The sequence below is a fragment of the Thalassophryne amazonica genome, chromosome 20, assembly GCF_902500255.1.
Source record: "Thalassophryne amazonica chromosome 20, fThaAma1.1, whole genome shotgun sequence".
Lineage (NCBI taxonomy): Eukaryota > Metazoa > Chordata > Actinopteri > Batrachoidiformes > Batrachoididae > Thalassophryne > Thalassophryne amazonica.
In genome coordinates, this window is record NC_047122.1 from 20,425,137 (window position 1) to 20,445,339 (window position 20,203).

Below are 20,203 nucleotides of genomic sequence, written 5' to 3' on the forward strand. Positions count from 1 at the left end.
AACAAGGCAGAGCTATGAAAAGGCTGGTACGAGGACTGTGAAAATCAACGAACTGGCGGGGCTTGAGTGAAGGCAGAGAGTTTAAATAACCAAAGTGGAAATGAGGAAAGTGAGAACAGGTGTGTTGGAAGAACCAGGAAGAGGGCGTGGCAAACAGAAGAAACAGAAAAGTTCAGGTGGGCGTGACTTAGTGCAAAAATACTGAACAGCAAAAACCAAAAGGTAATTCTGATGAAGAAAAAACAGAAATAACAAAATACAGAGACAAGTGCAATGAGACAAAGATGAAAGAAAACAGAAGACTAAGTGATAAACTGAAAACAAAAGCAGAGACAAAAGTAAACTTCACAGAAAAGGCCAGACTAAAGCATAATACAAGAAATTAAATAAACAGAACAAAACCAAGACTGAAGTGAAAACTAAGGTAACAATTAATGACAACAATGTGGCAAAACTACACAATACATGAACGATGAACAGAAAACAAAACCAATGAAAACATGAACATGGCAGGAATGCAAATACAGATGTACAGAACAAGAAAGCAAAGATCAATGAAAAAGTCATAACAAAAAGCACATCAAGGGCAGGACCATGACAGAACCCCTCCCCCACAGGCCCACACCGGGGGCCCACAAACCCCCCCAAGAACACAACAAGAACCAAGGCACAAACCGACCATGGGAGGGGGGGCGGGGGAACGGCCGGAGGGCACAGACAACAGAGTGAATGGACCAGAACCCAAGGGAACCGCCTACAAAAAGGGCAGCATCAACTGGGTGGCCAAAACACCATGGAGGGACAAAAAGCCATGCAGGAGGGTGACAAAGCAAAAAATAAGGAACAAACAAACAGGCAGTCAGGCAAACAAACAAGCATGGAGTCCGGGGGATGACCGCGAAACCCATGACGATAAGCAGGAGGCTCAGGAGGTCGGCCAGAAGGGAGACAGGGCCTCGTGACAGAGGTAGCAAGTGGACCTGGGTCAGGTGCATGACCCAAACCCTGGTGAGCAAAAGGGCAGGAGGGAAGGGCTAACATTACCCCAGAACCAAGGAACCAGAGACCAAACATAGTACCGGGCCCCCAGAACAGGGAAGGCTGCGAATTAATGCCCAAACCCCATATTATCATGCAAGGAAGTCCAAAAAACAGGGAGATTGACAGACAAACAGCCAAATCTGGGGCCCTACGCCTGATAATACTGACACTGAACATAAACAAAAATGCCACAATAAGAGGATTAACGAACCCAGTAAATGAATCAGATACAGCATAATAGTGAGTAAACCTCCGAGATAAAAAGCTATGGGAGCCACTGACATACATTATGTTATCAAAAGAGTTTGAGGAAGCAAAAAAATGCTTAGCTGAAGCGTGCAAGAAGTAAGAAAACTGATACAAAAGATTAGGGAGGCGAACAGGAACCAACCACTCCAGAATGGACCAGGGGGGTATCTTGATTGAGCCCAAATACAGAGCACCAACCAGTTCCCAACAAAAAAGCAAACAATGAAAAGACCAGACCAACAGGATCTCTCTTAAACACATATCAAAAGACATGGTTGCTATTAGCTTAGCACCGTAACAATACAAGAGCAATACATTGTGGAAAAAGGTTCTATGCAAACCTGTCACAAAACGAAAACTGCAGAAAAACCACCAAAAAAGCATGTTCAAAAAAGAAAATAAAAAACTCACAGTTCTGTAGATCGTAATCCCCAAGGGCACCCTTGAGGGTGGCGTTGATTGGTTCAGATGTAGTGTGGAGGTCATGGATATGTCTGTGCCTTCAATAGTCGTGCACGCTGTGGGTAGACGCAGAAACGTCGCCGAAGACTTTCGATATGAATACGTAAGTGACGTCTCATGCGGGGTGTGACAGGCTGAAGGCTCGAGTGGTGTGACCTTTTCCTGTAGTTCAGTCGCAGCTTCGTGGGACAGGAGACGCTCTGATGGGTCTGAACGTGGGCGCACAGCAGAAACACATGCTGCTGGGTTCTGGGATGTCGTGCTCGCCGTGGAAGGCTCCTGTTGCATGCGTGGTGCTGGGAGCAGTGGTGTACTCGGAGAAGAGTAGATGACAGCGAGCTCAGGAGGCGGGCATGGAGGAATTAGGTCGGCGGGCACGAGCGCTGCTGAGGACTGGAAGGAATTATGCGCTGTGGATGACTGCTGACACGGGCGTGCCTCGGTGAGTTGTAATGGCTTCAATGTTTCTGTTGGTTCACGATCAGTGGACTTTGTGAGGCAGTCAGGTTGCATGACTTCTCCTGGTGACTCTGCAAGCAAAGTTGGAGACGAGAGCACTTCTGCTCCCGTCAAAGAGACAACCACAGACGTTCCTTCCCCTGCTGGCAGCACAGGGAACGTGAGTGGGCCTGCTTCCTCCTGCGGCGTGCACTTGGCAGACAGGACACGGGGTATGCAAGGTTCCACGGGATCCGGTGGCATGCGTATTGAGTCATTTCGGAGCTTACGTGGCATCAGAACAGGGATCCGACGGGGCGTGACTTGTGGTGATGCCACACTCGGCTGCGGGACCGAACCTCTTGGCTGGCACTTCTCAGCCGGCTTCAGCGTTAAGCGCCGAGGCGCAGGTGTGGGTAGCTGAGGAGGCGGGACGGATGAGGGTGTGGCAGTCTCTTGGTCACACAGAGACAGTGAAGGAAGCGTCGTGACTGGTGTCGATGCTGATTGCTGGTAGCGGACCGGTGCGTCAGACGGAGGTAGCGTGACTGCAGCGTTGGACAGCGTGATAGATTGGGGTGTGTCCGAGCAGGACTCTAGAATGTCGGCTTCCAACAGAAACGTCATTGGGTCGTCAATGTAGGTGGGGATCCGACGTTGCATAAACAGAGACTTGATGTTGGCGAGTTCTGGATAAGATGACATGATTCCCGGCTTATCCTGTAGGATGCGGTCTAATGCCAAAAAAATCAGTTGTCGTTCCTGCCGACCTGTGCTGTCCAGATATTCATAAAATAAGTCCTGAATCTTAAAGAACACAGTGGCCGTGTCCTGTAGTGCTAAGTGCTCTGACTCAGACTCCTCTTCCTTATCACCATCAATCCAGTCAGATTCGTCGTCTTCTGACGGTAGGTAGGCCTCTGGGTGTTTCATCCAATTGGGCCGCTTTTGTTCACAAAAAACATTGTCAAGGCGTAGAAGCTCTGGAAAATAGTCAAACAGCCAAGGATGTAGATTCACCAGGTCCCAGGCTTGGTCTAAATAATCACACTTCTCTTCTGGAGCATAACAGTCTCGAAAGCAGACAAAAAAAAAAGTGAGATCAGAAAAAATCCTCTTTATCACCTCTAAATCTGGGAGAGCTGCAACAGAGTCCAAGGCAGGAGTGGAACTTGCAGGCTTCATGTTCTGGCCAGTTTGAATTGGCAGACCGGTCGGGGGCCCGTCTACTATGGTGGCTGTGTCCTGTAGATATGACCCTTCTGTCTCTGATGTGTAGTCATCATCCAGGTCGGTCCACTCAGACTCGCTGTCAAGAAGCTGGTGTGTGGGCGGCAAGTGCGTTTCTGGCTGGGAAATCCAGGCTGGGAGACTTCCTGCCGCAAACAAGTTGTCCAGATCTTCTAATTCTGGAAAAAGATCGTACAGCCAGGAGTTCTCCTCCACCAGGTTCCAAGCTTTGTCCAAAAAGTCAAATTTTTTCTTCGGGGTGTAACAGGAGTGAAAACAGTTAAAGAAAAAATTTACCTCAGAAAAAATGTCCTTGATGAGGGCCATGTCCGGGTCCTTGGCAGAGAGAGAGTTGTCAGACATGACTGGGAGTGAGCTTGCTGAGTCCCGTTTATGGCCAGTTCGTTCTGTCAGAAACTCGGGGTGATGTGGCACCAAAGGTTGTGGGACCCAAATGCAAAAACTCACAGACAGTGGAATTGAAATTGAAAGGCTTTATCGGTCAAAAAATGAGCTTGGATTTGGTACACAGTTAGGCAGTCATGGATGCAGAGGTACAGATAGTCAGCAGGCCAGGGCGTCGTCAAAAAGACAGGCTCAGGTCTTTAACACAAGCAGACAAAGTACGTGGGCAGCAGCAAGACGAGGTCACAAAACAGAGCTGGGTCAGTACACGGCAAAACAAGGCAGAGCTATGAAAAGGCTGGTACGAGGACTGTGAAGGGCGTGGCGAGAGGGCGTGGCAAACAGAAGAAACAGAAAAGTTCAGGTGGGCGTGACTTAGTGCAAAAATACTGAACAGCAAAAACCAAAAGGTAATTCTGATGAAGAAAAAACAGAAATAACAAAATACAGAGACAAGTGCAATGAGACAAAGATGAAAGAAAACAGAAGACTAAGTGATAAACTGAAAACAAAAGCAGAGACAAAAGTAAACTTCACAGAAAAGGCCAGACTAAAGCATAATACAAGAAATTAAATAAACAGAACAAAACCAAGACTGAAGTGAAAACTAAGGTAACAATTAATGACAACAATGTGGCAAAACTACACAATACATGAACGATGAACAGAAAACAAAACCAATGAAAACATGAACATGGCAGGAATGCAAATACAGATGTACAGAACAAGAAAGCAAAGATCAATGAAAAAGTCATAACAAAAAGCACATCAAGGGCAGGACCATGACAGGATTGATGTCTCACTGGAAAATGAGGAGACGTCGTCATGCTCTTCTATTCAACTGGGAGTAAATTTGTTATTGATGAGTAGATTATTTTATGAATTATTCTAAGTTTTAGGATTAAAAAAATAAATGGGAGCTTCTTGAGCGAATATCTCAGGACAAGCTGTCAGGTTTGTCCTGTTTTAAGTTTTCTGTTTTAAGATACAGAAAGAACAATTTAAAATGAGCAGATGTAATAGATGATAATAAATGATAAACATGTTTGTACAGCATCATTTATCTAACAAATTAATTTGGCAGATATTTTACAACATTATCAAACTTAAATTAAATGTTACATTTTTTTAAGGGATGCACTCTCATATTTACGCTATTTTTGTTTTTATTGTCATATCTGGGCAGCAGTTAAACAAGATACATCAGTGTTCTCACAATTATTATCATCTGACTTCATAAAATGATAAATTATGATGTTTGTACTCAAATAATCAACATTAAGACCAATTCAATATTTTTGCTGATGGTTTTTGTTGCTGTTGAATTGGAATGAATATATGCAGGCGTAACTTCAAGTACACACATTTCAATACAGTCTCAGATTATCTCTCACTCACTCACTCACACACACAAAATCTGAAGATCTTTCAGTTGTTAATCTCTATTATAATAGCCAAGTGGCCTGTGCATGCGTGTGTGTGTATAGCTTTGATTATGGTGAAAATGGTTAGCTGAAATTTGCCATTTGGTATGCTTTTGTATTTTGGGTCAAGGATGAATGCTTCAAAAACGGAAAGTTGATTGGACAAATATTTTTTGAGAAGTTAGCAATTTTAGCTAACCAGTAAACAATGGACATTGTGCTGCAGTGCACCATGGGAGTTCGAGATTTTGGGGTTTTAAATGTTGTTATTGTGGTTCATGTTAGTTGAACAGTGTTGTTAGTGTTATTGAATTATTGTGTTTTTGTAGTTCATTTGGTTTCGTGAGATTAGTTAAGTCTTATGTTGCTGTTACCATGAGTGACTTAGTGGCATTCCCCTGGTACCATAAGTGAAAAGTGTAGTGTCTTGAATCCGTCACCGTCTGTGTTTCTGTGTGAAATTAAACAGAATGCACAAAAGATGAATGGGCTTGCGTGCGTGCAATTTTGATCATGCACAAACTGTGGAGAGCTGACATTTGCCATTTAGTATGTTTATGTATTTTGGGTCAAGGATGAAAGCTGCAAAAATGGAACTTTGATAGGACTAATATTTTCAGAGAAGCTACATATATTAGCTAACAACACTGAACAATGGACACTGATATTTACATTCTGAACACACTTGCCATTCCAGCAGGGGGTGGTGAATCATCTATTAAAAGCATGAGTGCATGCGCTTAATATGTTCAATGTAAGTACAAAATATAATTGTAAATGCGTTACAAATACATGGATGACACAAGAAAGTGAAGACTTATTTCCACTGTGTTCCATTTAAAAATCAAATGATGAAATAAAGTAAAAATAAAATAATAATAATAATAATAATAATAATAATAATAATTAGAAGCACTCAGAGAGTGCAAACCTCCGCCAAGGTCATGGGGTCACTGATGCCATAACATCTACACACCATGGAATCATTGAACCTAAAACAATGATGTTTGCTCAGTAGTAAAAAAAGTTTAATCTGCTGTGACTGGATAGCATGTATCCTTAGCGCTTGGCATCACAGTTTATTGCAACTTGCACCTTTCCCAGAAGCTACTGTCATCTGAGCACTGATGTTGATATTGCATGTGCTTATAGACAAAAACAAATAAGAGACAAAATTCAATTTATTATTCAACTAAACTGCAAATATATTAATTTTTTAACATTTATGAAACACTTCTCTAAACAAGGCCATAGGGTCACTGACCCTAAAGAGATTCCCTCCTTGGCACAGTGATCTATTTAGTTTTGTCTCTTTCTTTAAAATTGTATATAATAATCATTAGATTATTAATATATAAACAAAAATAAATTTAAGAAATATTACAATTTGAAAACAAATGCACCCGAATGTGATGACAGCTGCAACTGCTTAATGCTAACTTTTAACATTGAAAATGCCATAGACATGCTAATGCGTTAGCATCGGGATCTGGATCGTGATCCGGATCACCACTAAAATTTAATCACTTGTTCCTCTTGTCATTTCCAACCACTCCACAAAATTTCATCAAAATCAATTCAAAACCTTTTGAATTATCCTGCTGACAGACAGACAAACAAACAAACAAACGCGACCGAAAACATAACCTCCTTGGCGGAGGTAATAATAATAATAATGATAATAATAATAATAATAATAGTGTGTATATGATAACAAGAACCTAAACAATTTATAAATACATTAAGACACTAAATTAACATTAGAAAAATTTACATAATTAACAGTAAATAAAAAAGGTTGAGTCATTCTTCTGAAAACTGTTGCTGTCTAAGGGTGAAGGTTCGAAAAACATTCTTGACTCACACATCATTCTAACTCATTATAGAAACTTTGTACAATTTATTACTGCCCTTGAAAAATGTCAGCTATCTATCTTATAAACACTACTCAATCGAGAGCCCGTGGATCCCCACAAGAAATGCACTTGTGTTCTTTATTTTTACTTTAATGGCATATTGAACAAAGCTTTTAAGTATATTTTCAAAGCTATGTTTAGACATATTTTGATAAAGGATGTTGGTTAATTCAGTTTATCTCCTTTTTCATAGAATATCAGTAAAATATGTAATTCAAAGCGCATATTAAACAAATATGTAGGACTGCTTTTTTGCATTTACGCAATATCTCTAAAATCAGAAAGGTCTTGTCTCAGAGTGATGCTGAAAAATTAATTCATGCATTTATTTCCTCTAGGCTGGACTATTGTAATTCATTATTATCAGGTTGTCCTAAAAGTTCCCTAAAAAGCCTTCAGTTAATTCAAAATGCTGCAGCTAGAGTACTGACGGGGACTAGAAGGAGAGAGCATATCTCACCCATATTGGCCTCTCTTCATTGGCTTCCTGTTAATTCTAGAATAGAATTTAAAATTCCTCTTCTTACTTATAAGGTTTTGAATAATCAGGTCCCATCTTATCTTAGGGACCTCGTAGTACCATATCACCCCAATAGAGCGCTTCGCTCTCAGACTGCAGGCTTACTTGTAGTTCCTAGGGTTTGTAAGAGTAGAATGGGAGGCAGAGCCTTCAGCTTTCAGGCTCCTCTCCTGTGGAACCAGCTCCCAATTCAGATCAGGGAGACAGACACCCTCTCTACTTTTAAGATTAGGCTTAAAACTTTCCTTTTTGCTAAAGCTTATAGTTAGGGCTGGATCGGGTGACCCTGAACCATCCCTTAGTTATGCTGCTATAGACGTAGACTGCTGGGGGGTTCCCATGATGCACTGTTTCTTTCTCTTTTTGCTCTGTATGCACCACTCTGCATTTAATCATTAGTGATCGATCTCTGCTTCCCTCCACAGCATGTCTTTTTCCTGGTTCTCTCCCTCAGCCCCAACCAGTCCCAGCAGAAGACTGCCCCTCCCTGAGCCTGGTTCTGCTGGAGGTTTCTTCCTGTTAAAAGGGAGTTTTTCCTTCCCACTGTAGCCAAGTGCTTGCTCACAGGGGGTCGTTTTGACCGTTGGGGTTTTACATAATTATTGTATGGCCTTGCCTTACAATATAAAGCGCCTTGGGGCAACTGTTTGTTGTGATTTGGCGCTATATAAAAAAATTGATTGATTGATTGATTGATTAAAAACTTCAGGTTTTGGTTTTTGAATAAATTTCTAGTGGGACAAACTTTTCTTCTCAGATTTTTTTTTATATATATACAAATGTACATTGAAGCTAAAATTTGGAGTTCTGTGCGTAATTTGTGGCCATCCACCGCGCTGACTACCAGAGGGCAAGCGACACGAAACAACTTAAGGTGCAGGGACCTGGCAAGATAACATTACATTGGCGTCAGAGTCGAACATTCCTCCTTGGACAGCCGTGTTCAGCCCAGCTGCATGGGTTCTTCGGGTCCCTGACATGTCGGCTCGATTTCGGCACGGTGGGTGCTTGATGGTCCGTGGTTAGGTGTAACGATGCATCGAGGTGCATAACGAGGCTCGCAGCGCAATCACTCCGATAGGCGTCGGTCAATCCAGATGGCGAAGGCAATCAGCTCATCCAAATCCTGGGGAAGGTCGATGAGAATGAGCTGTTCCTGGACATCAGGAACCAGCCCCTGGTAGAAGGCATCAAGGAGGGCAGCTGGATTTAACTCACTCTTGGTGGCAAGGACCCGGAAGTCAACAGCGTAATCTGCCACCTGGCGAGTACCCTGCTTAAGCCTCAGAAGTGAGCGTGCCGCCTTGCACCCCAGAGATGTATGCTGGAAAACCTGCTGTAAGGCTGTTATGAAAGCCAGGAGGGAGGAGCAAGATGGTTCCTGATGGCTTCACTCTCCTCTGACCCATGCTGTAGCCTGGCCGGAAAGATGCGAGATCATGTATGCAGTCTTGGTCTTGTCAGACGGAAACATAGATGACATTAGTTCGTAATGCAGTTCGCTCTGAGTTATGAATGGCAGGACATCACCAATCTCCTCGGGGAGAGGTGAGTGCAGAGGGCTGACTCAGTTACGGAAGCCTGTAGGGCGGCCAGTGGATTAGGTGAGGGCTAGCTGGTGCTGCCTATTGCCGGATCTGGGCTGGCCTGAATGTCGAGCTGCGACAAGAGAAGTTCCGTTTGAGTACTCACAGAGGACATGAATGCATCTTGTTGCGCAAGCTCGCTGAAACCGGTACTAAGAGCGGTGAGCCGGTCCTCTTGCTCAGCTAGCTGCCTACTGTGGTGGCGTACGGCATTCTGGAAGGGAGATGAGGCCATTGTGTCCATTGTTGGCCAGATTGATCTATCACGACTGGTTAAAGGTTGTGGCAGGACGCAAGTGCAGGACTCTGACTCAAAGCTCTGTAGGTAAAAGCGGTTTACTGAGACGATAAACGGGATCTGGTACACAGGTAGGCAAGAGCTTCAGGCAGTCGCGTGGTCGCAGGTACAGGCAGGTGGTCAATAAACACGGGAGGCAAGCAGGTCGAGAACAATGGATACAGAGCTGGAGAGAAGGCATAGAGCACAACAATCTGGCAAGGAAGCAGGGCAAAAATGACGAGCTAAAATACACCCAGGTGATGAGGTGCAGATTGGGAGCAGGTGTGCATGGAACGCACCAGAATGAGGGTGTGACCAGCGAGAGGGTACACCCACCACCAAGAAACAGGAGAGACAGACAAAAGAGACAGGGACAGATAAACCCAAGCAGGAAAAAAACCCAGCAAGACAGTAAGACTATAGAGAAACAGAAATGTGACAAAAGCATGAAAACAAAACCAGGCAGAAAGTCACATCCTGACACATTTTAGTGTGAGCAGCTCAAGTTTCATACTGCTATAGTTTTGTCATTTCTCTCTGCGTTCCTCAGCCATCTATTGGCATATGCAATAACACATTTCTCATCACGAGGTTGCTGATACAGGATCGCCCCTAAACCCTGACCACTGGCATCAGTTGTAAAACAAAGGGACGGGTGACATCAGCATAGGTTTTTTTCTACACTGTGTTACATGCATTTTCACTAGTGGCGTTCCACAGTACACTAAGCTTTTGGCTAGCTTTGGATGTACTAACAGCACCATGACACTGATTTACCAGGTCATGCAGTGGGGCTGTAATCTGTGAAAATCTTTCAAAGTATCTTCTGTAACAGCTACAACCCCTGGCAAAAATTATGGAATCACCGGCCTCAGAGGATGTTCATTCAGTTGTTTAATTTTGTAGAAAAAAAGCAGATCACAGACATGACACAAAACTAAAGTCATTTCAAATGGCAACTTTCTGGCTTTAAGAAACACTATAAGAAATCAAGAAAAAAAGATTGTGGCAGTCAGTAACGGTTACTTTTTTAGACCAAGCAGAGGAAAAAAATATGGAATCACTCAATTCTGAGGAAAAAATTATGGAATCACCCTGTAAATTTTCATCCCCCAAATTAACACCTGCATCATATCAGATCTGCTCGTTAGTCTGCATATAAAAAGGAGTGAACACACCTTGGAGAGCTGTTGCACCAAGTGGACTGACATGAATCATGGCTCCAACACGAGAGATGTCAATTGAAACAAAGGAGAGGATTATCAAACTCTTAAAAGAGGGTAAATCATCACGCAATGTTGCAAAAGATGTTGGTTGTTCACAGTCAGCTGTGTCTAATCTCTGGACCAAATGCAAACAACATGGGAAGGTTGTTAAAGGCAAACATACTGGTAGACCAAGGAAGACGTCAAGACAGAAAACTTAAAGCAATATGTCTCAAAAATCGAAAAATGTACAACAAAACAAATGAGGAACAAATGGGAGGAAACTGGAGTCAACGTCTGTGACCGAACTGTAAGAAACCGCCTAAAGGAAATGGGATTTACATACAGAAAAGCTAAACGAAAGGCATCATTAACACCTAAACAGAAAAAAACAAGGTTACAATGGGCTAAGGAAAAGCAATTGTGGACTGTGGATGACTGGATGAAAGTCATATTCAGTGATGAATCTCGAATCTGCATTGGGCAAGGTGATGATGCTGGAACTTTTGTTTGGTGCCTTTCCAATGAGATTTATAAAGATGACTGCCTGAAGAGAACATGTAAATTTCCACAGTCATTGATGATATGGGGCTGCATGTCAGGTAAAGGCACTGGGGAGATGGCTGTCATTACATCATCAATAAATGCACAAGTTTATGTTGATATTTTGGACAATTGAAAGGATGTTTGGGGATGATGAAATCATTTTTCAAGATGATAATGCATCTTGCCATAGAGCAAAAACTGCAAAAACATTCCTTGCAAAAAGACACATAGGGTAAATGTCATGGCATAGGGTCAATGTCAATGAGCAGATCTGATTTGATGCAGGTGTTAATTTGGGGGATGAAAATTTACAGGGTGATTCCATAATTTTTTCCTCAGAATTGAGTGATTCCATATTTTTTTTCCCTCTGCTTGGTCTAAAAAAGTAACCGTTACTGACTACCACAATTTTTTTTTTCTTTGATTTCTTATAGTGTTTCTTAAAGCCAGAAAGTTGCCATTTGAAATGACTTTAGTTTTGTGTCATGTCTGTGATCTGATTTTTTTCTACAAAATTAAACAACTGAATGAACATCCTCTGAGGCCGGTGATTCCATAATTTTTGCCAGGGGTTGTACATAGGCCAAAATCCGCAGATTTCTCATAGAGGTGGAGGCACAGCGGCTGTATATAAAAAGGATTAGAAATGCAAGCAGTGTTTGTCACAGTCTTCCTTTCCCAGCTTTGAATGCATTCCATTTGAGATAGGTCAGACTAATCCTGTTCTCTGTCCTGTTGTCTATCGCCCTCCCAAGTATAATAAGAATTTTATTGATGACTTTTAGCTGAGACAATGCCTCATTATGATTGTGTTTTTATTATTGGAGATTTTAATATTCATGTGTGTTGCCCTGATAGGCCACAGGTAAGAGACTTTTTAAGTCTTGTTGATTCTTTTCATTTTGTTCAGTCTGTGATTGGTCCCACACATGATTGTGACCACATGCTGGATCTGGTCCTTTCCTGTGGTCTGTCAGTAACTGATCTAAAAATTTGTGATTTCAGATTCTCAGATCACTTTCCTGTTTTATTTTTTATTGATTTGGTACAGGCTGCAGTGCAGCCTTGTGCCTGCGCTCGGCGTTGTCGGGTTATGAACCCCTCTGCTGCTGCTCAGTTTTCTGCTGCCTTTCAGCAGTTATGTACTTCGTTTGAAGCCTCTGTGTGTGATATAGGAGAGGTTGTTTCTTGGTTGTATTCGTCATGTCAGATCCTTTTGGATTCAGTGGCTCCATTCATAATGTCAACAAAAAGCACAACCTGTTTATTTGATCCTATACCAACAAAACTGTTTAAGGACCTGTGGCCCACTCTTGGGCCAACTGTGATGGAAATTATTAATCTTTCTTTAACTTCTGGATCTGTTCCTAAATGTTTCAAATCTGCAGTGATTAAACCATTACTTAAGAAACCTAATCTTGACCCTAGTGTATTGAAAAACTATTGGCTAATATCAAATCTATCATTTTGCTCTAAAATTCTGGAAAAAGTGGTGTCACGGCAGTTCGTGGACTATCTTACTGAGAATAATCTCTTTGAGCCACTGCAGTCTGCTTTTAGAAAATATCATTCCACAGAGACGGCTCTCACTCATGGGCGCAATTTGGTGGGGGATGGGGGGACCTGTCCCCCCACCTTTTCAACCAGGGGGGACAGAATATGGTATGTCCCTCCCCCCCACCTTCTGACATATGTGTGTACTTGAAACATGCTATGCCAGTCTTATGTGTAAACCATGTCAGTCTTATGGGCAAAACCATGTCAGAATAGTATCTTTGTTTCTGCAAGTTTGTATTTTTAGTAGCATTGACTTGTTTACAACACCTGTTTCTTGTTTGTCACATTCGGAATTTTCTGGGACTGCATTTGCCCAGATTTGAAACCAAAAATAGTTGCCTCTAGGGACTAGTAAAAGTATCAATGGACCATATGCTAATTTACTAAATTCTGAAAGGTAGAACAGGAAATCAGAAAAGCTATCTGGGACCTCAGGAAGTCCATCTGCAATTATTACTTGATCTCCAAAATCAGTCTATGCAAGCGAAATTATGTTCAGTATGAGTGTTGTCATTAGTGCCACTTTGAAAATTAAATTCATGATAAGTATTTTATCCTAAAATTATGATCTGTTGTTTTTCAAACTTATGCAAAAACAAATCTTGAGAAAAAAATACAGTATGCGATAGTTAATAATTATTAAGAGCCTAGTAAGTCCCTTCAGCTGCTCCCTTGTTTGCACTTGGGGTCGCCACAGCAAATCCAAGGTGGATCTGCATGTTTGAATTGGCACAAGTTCTTTCATATTTATGAATATATTTTACCACAGTGCAGTTGTTTTTTTTAATGAAAATTCAACCTTATCATTCTTTTTGAGTTCTACACATGTGGTGATACCTTATTTACACCAGGATGTTAATAAAATCAATGCTGGCTATTCTCAGAATAAAGTACTTATATCCACAGTTTCAAATTGCATAAGTCAAATGGTGTCCATTTTATTGTCTTCTCAAAACATTAAAATTGCTGTTCTGGATGCTCAGAATGCATCTGAGCTTATATAGAAACCGTTGGCTTTTGGGGGCCTAAAGCGATCCCCAGACCCCCAGCCTATGGGCTTCAGCCCTGCGGGCCTCGCATTTTGTCCCCCCCAGTTTCTATTTCTAAATTGCGCCCTTGTTCTCACTAAAGTGGTGAATGATCTTCTGCTTGCAGTGGATTCGGACACCACTACGGTTCTGGTGCTGTTAAATTTCAGTGCTGCATTTGATACCGTGGTTCATCATATTCTACTCGATAGGCTGGAGAATCATTTTGGGATTACTGGGAGTGCCCTTGCGTGGTTGACGTCATACTTGACCAGTCGTTCTCACTGTGTTTTGTACAGTAACACAACCTCTAACCTTAATGACATGAAATTTGGGGTTCCACAGGGGTCCGTCTTAGGCCCCCTGCTTTTCTCCCTTTATATAGCACCCCTTGGGCACATATTGCGGCGCTTTGGGATTACCTTTCACTGCTGTGCTGATGATACTTAGTTATACATGCCAATAACTGCTGGTAATCTCATCCACATAAATTCCTTAGAAGATTGCCTTGCATCAGTGAGAAGCTGGATGTCTAGAAATGTCTTACTTTTAAACTCTGATAAGACTGCTGAACAAGAAAACAAAAAGACTCTCGCACACTGCCTTGCTTGCAACACAAAGGTGAATTTAATCAAGCAACGTTTTGGCCAATGGCCATCATCAGCCAAATAATTTCTATGAATGAAAAGCCATCTTGAATATGTCACAGGATGTTTTCATAGAAAAAACATAACCTTTTTAATATACACATAATAGATATATACCTATATACCACAATGAAACATATTACATACATAAAAGACATGGATATATAAGACAGCTCAATATACATACACCTATACATTTATATCTATCTATCTATCTATCTATCTATCTATCTATCTATCTATCTATCTATCTATCTATCTATCTATCTATCTATCTATCTATCTATCTATCTATCTATCTATCTATCTATCTATCTATCTATCTATCTATCTATCTATCTATCTATCTATCTATCTATCTATCTATCTATCTATCTATCTATCTATCTATATATATATATATAGGTGTATGTATATTGAGCTGTCTTATATATCCATGTCTTTTATGTATGTAATACGTTTCATTGTGGTATATAGGTATATATCTATTTTGTATACATTATTGCATGAGTTTTATGGATATGGATGTGTATATTAAAAAGGTTATGTTTTTTCTATGACAACATCCTGTGTCGTAATCAGCCACACCCTATTTAAGATGGCTTTTCATTCATAGAAATTATTTGCCTGATGATGGCCATTGGCTGAAACATTGCTTTATTAAATTCACCTTTGTGTTGCAAGCGAGGCAGTGTGCAAGAGTCTTTTTGTTTTCTTGTTCAGCAGCCTTTGTGCCTTCTCTTGCGCACCTGTCATCAAGGGATGTGCGAAGTGATTTCTTTTTAAACTCTGATAAGACTGAAATGATAGTTCTTAGTCCAGTGAGACATCGGCATCAATTTGAGCAGTTAACGCTCAGCCTAGGCTCGTGTGTCATACATCACACTAACAAAGTGAGGACCCTTGGGGTAATTTTTGATCCTACATTGTCCTTTGACCTCCACATTACAAATATTACGAGGACTGCTTTCTACCACCTGCGAAATATAGTGAAGATTTGTCCCATCCTGTCTATGATGCTGAGACCGTGACCCATGCGTTTTATCTCTTCCAGATTGGACTATTGCAATGTTCTATTTTCTGGTTTACCACAGTCCAGCATTAGGGCTCTCCAATTGGTCCAAAATGCTGCAGCCAGACTTTTGACACAAAGCAGAAAGTTCGACCACATTACACCCGTTTTGGCATCTGTTCACTGGCTTTCTGTCCCAGTGAGATAAGATTTTAAGGTTTTGCTACTAATCTATAAAATTGTTCATGGACTGGCACCTCCCTACCTAGCTGACCTAATTAAACCTTATGTACCGGCCTGGACTTTGCGTTCTCAGGGTGCAGGACTACTTTGTGTCCCTAGGGTGAATAAGAAGTCTACAGGTCACAGAGCTTTCTCTTATCGTGCCCCTGTTCTGTGGAATGGTCTCCTTGAGTCAATAAAACAGTCAGATTCTGTGGAGACTTTCAAGTCCAGACTTAAGACGCACTTATTTTCCCTTTTCGTATGGCTAGCATACTGGCATAGTATAGTTCTAAACTTTTTACTCTTTTAATTCATTTTATTAGGAAACGGAGAGTGCCGCGACCTCAACTTTACCTAAATTCTGGGTCTTTTAGTGAAGCTTAGGGCTAGTGGTCGGCGATCACCTTAGTATTTCCTGTTTTTCTTGTTGTTTAATGCTGACAAATTATACTGTATTTGTTGTCTTTCTGATGCCTGTCTTCTGATGTTTGCTTTCTGGTGCAGCTGCAGCCAGAGATGGGTGTGGTATTTGTGCTGGAGACCCTCCTGTCCTGTGCACCAACAGCATTTCCTGTATATTTGTTTTGTGAATTGTTCTGTAATTTACTCGTATGTCTGTAGCATGGCCCAAGCAGAGGTTCACGCCTTTGAGTCTGGTCTGCTTGAGGTTTCTTCCGTAGAGGGAGTTCCTTATCACTGTTGCACTGGGGGTTAGTAAGATTAGATCTTACTTGTGTGATGCGCCTTGAGGCAGCTGTTGTGATTTGGTGCTATATAAATGAAAATAAATTGAAAAATTGAAATTGAAATCATTCAAGACTCGGTGACCCATGGCTTATTCTGAGCCTTGGTTAAATGATAGAACTCGTGATGCCAGGAGGAAATGTCACTGAGCTGAGCGCAAGTGGGAAAAGGACAGATTACAGGACTCTTTTCAAACCTTAAAAAACAGTTGGCACTGTTATCAGACCACAGTAAAGGAGGCAAGAAGGGAATTTTTTGTGAATATTATTTCCTCTCATGGTCACAACCCATGTGTGCTGTTTAAAATCATTGACTCTGTATTAGATATTGCACAGAATGTATGTTTGGATGCCTCCCCAGATATGTGCATCAATTTTGCCCGCTTTTTTATGGAGGAAATTAATAATATTAGGGCTTCTATTTTAGTTCCTGTTTCTTACCTGTCGGCTTTGGTTTCTTATCCTGCCACTTTTTCCAGTTTGAATCTGACCTTTTCATTTGTAAAGGATGTAGTAGGGCACATCAAATCTGGCTCTTTTTATGATCCTCTCTCCCCATGATTTTTTAAAGAAATTTTGTTGTGTATTGGGCAGCCAGTGCTTGCAATCTTAAATTGTAGTTTGTCTTCCGGGGTGATTCCCGCAAAATTTAAACATGGAGCAGTCCAGCCTTAACTTAAAAAAACTGTCTCGATCACACAGTTTTGGCTAATTATAGGCCCATTTCTAAACTACCTTTTCTAAGATTTTAGAAAAAAATTGTTTATTGTCAGTTAAGCATTTTTTTATGAAAATGGGATTCTGGAAGAGTTTCAGTCAGGTTTTAAGCCATTTCATAGCACAGAGTCTGTGTTAGTTAAGGTTTTTAATGACATTTTCTCACATGTGATACAGGGAACTTTGTTACCTTGGTTTTGCTCAATTTAACGGCTGCTTTCGATACGATTGACCACAGTATTTTATTATCTCAACTTCATCGCTTGGTGGGCATTGGTGGTACTGTGCTTGAGTGGTTCCAGTCCTATCTGACAGACAGGACATTTTCTGTGAATATTGGTGGCTTTGAATCTTCTGTAGTCCCTTTGTCATGTGGTGTTCCACAGGGCTCTATCTTGGGGCCTTTGTTGTTCTCTCTAGTTGTTCTCCATCAGGCATTATATTGCGCTTAGCACAAAGTTAAGTTGTTCACCCTTAGTCAGTTTTTATATTGCACTTAGAACAAAGTTAAATTGTTCACCTTAATCCTTTAATTAATATGGACTGAGCAAGGGCCCAACTCAGGCACAAATTAAAAAAAATAAATAAATACAAACAAACACTGCAAACCAAAACACAAACAACAACATAAGCAATAAAGCAACAAAAGAACAATCAAAACATGCATAAAATTAGGTCAAAGGAACTCTGCCAAAAGGGAATAAAACCCTTACCCCACCATATTAATCAGATCAGGCAGAATCAGTCCTGTGCAGTGCACCAACCGCACACAAGCAGAGGGCACCCTCTGCAAAGCAATGCGCACAGTTGTTGAAGGCCAAACGAAAATGTGGACAAAGCAGCGGCCCCTTTAATAGGAGGTGGCAACTCGACTGTGCACCACACGCACTGTGGTTCCTCGTGCCTAAATGGGAGACGTTAGTATAATTAAACAAACCCACTGCTACATTAAGCCTGCCAATATGGTTGGTGGCTTGGAGCGCGCACCCGCAGACGGCAAAAGGAGCGGGGAGAACCCGCAACAACTCAGGCTCTGAAGCAGAATTTGACATCAGCTGAGGCACAGCACGCAAAACCGGCAAGACAGTGAACAAACTTACCACAGAACAGAGCCCCAAGCCCACGACACGTGCCCGACAGCACACACTCCCAACAACCAGGAAGAAAACGCACCCCAGGCTGCTGCCCAAACTTGAGACAAATGTGATTAAATAACATGCCGTCAACTGAGGCCGCAGAAAAGCACAAAACTGGCCTCTAAGAACGACTGGAACCCGTAGAGTTTGATGCAAACATGCCCAAGCAAAGTATGAGAGCCAGAAACAGCGTGACAGGAAAGTCATGCACCATGATCGGCTCAAGCCTTACACAAGTGATGTGATCCCTGTATGGATCAAGTGACAGAGACATGTAATCCTAACACAGGTCCAAGACTTGGGCACACCACCAGGACAACCCTTCATCGCACCACAGCCAGTGTCTTCTGATGAACTTACAACAATGGACTGAATGGGCCTCATGTATCAACGTTGCGTACGGCGATATTTGAGCGTATATGGGGTGTACGCCAAAATGGCTGCGCTACTTGGCATTTATCAATGTGGTCGTTGGCGTACGCTGCACTGAAAATATACACCAGGTCGAGAGGTGGCGTAAATTATACACCAAAATGAACCAGCGCTCAACATGATAAACAGTGCCATCATACAAATCAATGCATGTCACATAAATAACACTTTCCTGATTATACTACATAATAATCAATACAAATCCCGCCTTTGCGGGATTGTTATGAAGCACGATCCGTGGCCACAGCGTTACTGCAAAGAAAGCGCTGCTCGCCTTTTTCTCCAGACTTCGAGCCTGGAGCCAGAGCAGTGCTGAGCTTAACTTTATGTGGTGTGATCGTTGTAGACTATGAAATTGATAATAACAACTGTAGTTTCGTCATTCCCTTAATTCGCCCGTGCTGCAACCAGGTTTTGTCGTCTCCATTCGGTTGTCATAATAAAATAAATACAGAAATACATTTAAAAAATAAAGACATCTGACAGATTAGGCGTCTTATTAATTGAGCGAGCAAATATCCACATGTCAAGAATTATTGACGTGAAAAGAGAATACAGTGGTCCCTCGCTATAACGCCATTCACCTGTCGTGGCCTCGGAGTCTCGCGGAGTATTTAGTCCAATTTTGCATGCCTTTTGTTTTTTTTTTACAGTGTTCTGTGTTCTGCGTATCTGTTTATAAGAATCTTGTTGTCCAGAAGAGAAAAGAGCGCCAGCAACTACTCATAACTGTGTTTGTCACACGGAAACAGACACCTGCAGCCAGGTGTGAGTGGGAAAAGGCGCAGCATCAGGACGCAGAGGCGCGATCTGTGAAATACTGGTCAGTCACTATTAATAATTTGTTATGTGTCCAACCTCGTTCGTTGATCGGTAAAATTAATTCGTTAGTTCTAAATGCCATCATAATTATTTACAGGAAAACGTTCTATTTTTATTTCTCAAACAAATGTTTGGGCCTGAAAACAGTTTGGTCTTATTTTCCTACTAAGGTTTGAACTTTGAGAGTGTTTACACACGAGAGAAAAGTGAGAAAATGTTCATGCCTGATTGAGAAAGTGTATAAACTGTGTAGTGAGGGGTTTTACAGCTTTGAAACGTCTATAATAATTGTAAAAAAATAACGCTGACTGTGTATTACGGGCTATTTTTTAGAACGTGACTCCAGCGATTAATGAGGGACCACTGCAACACTTTATTGATTATATACTACAAAACAATTGATACGACGGCCGCTTTTGACGCTCTATTGGCACGCGTCGTGATTGGTGGAGTTCTTTTTCATTGCCGTCTTCCCGGCTTCCATGTCGTAAAATGAGGGTGTGTCTGAAGCGGAGTCTGAATATTTATGGGCATGTTTATTATAATTACGATCGTTTCCACCCTCCGCATTTATCAAGATCA

At 41.7% G+C, this 20,203-nt stretch overlaps 1 protein-coding gene across 1 annotated transcript in view; it reads left to right on the forward strand.

Moving 5' to 3' along the window:
• LOC117502103 (major histocompatibility complex class I-related gene protein-like) overlaps positions 1–20,203 on the forward strand; it is a 145,329-nt gene that overhangs the window by 19,895 nt on the left and 105,231 nt on the right.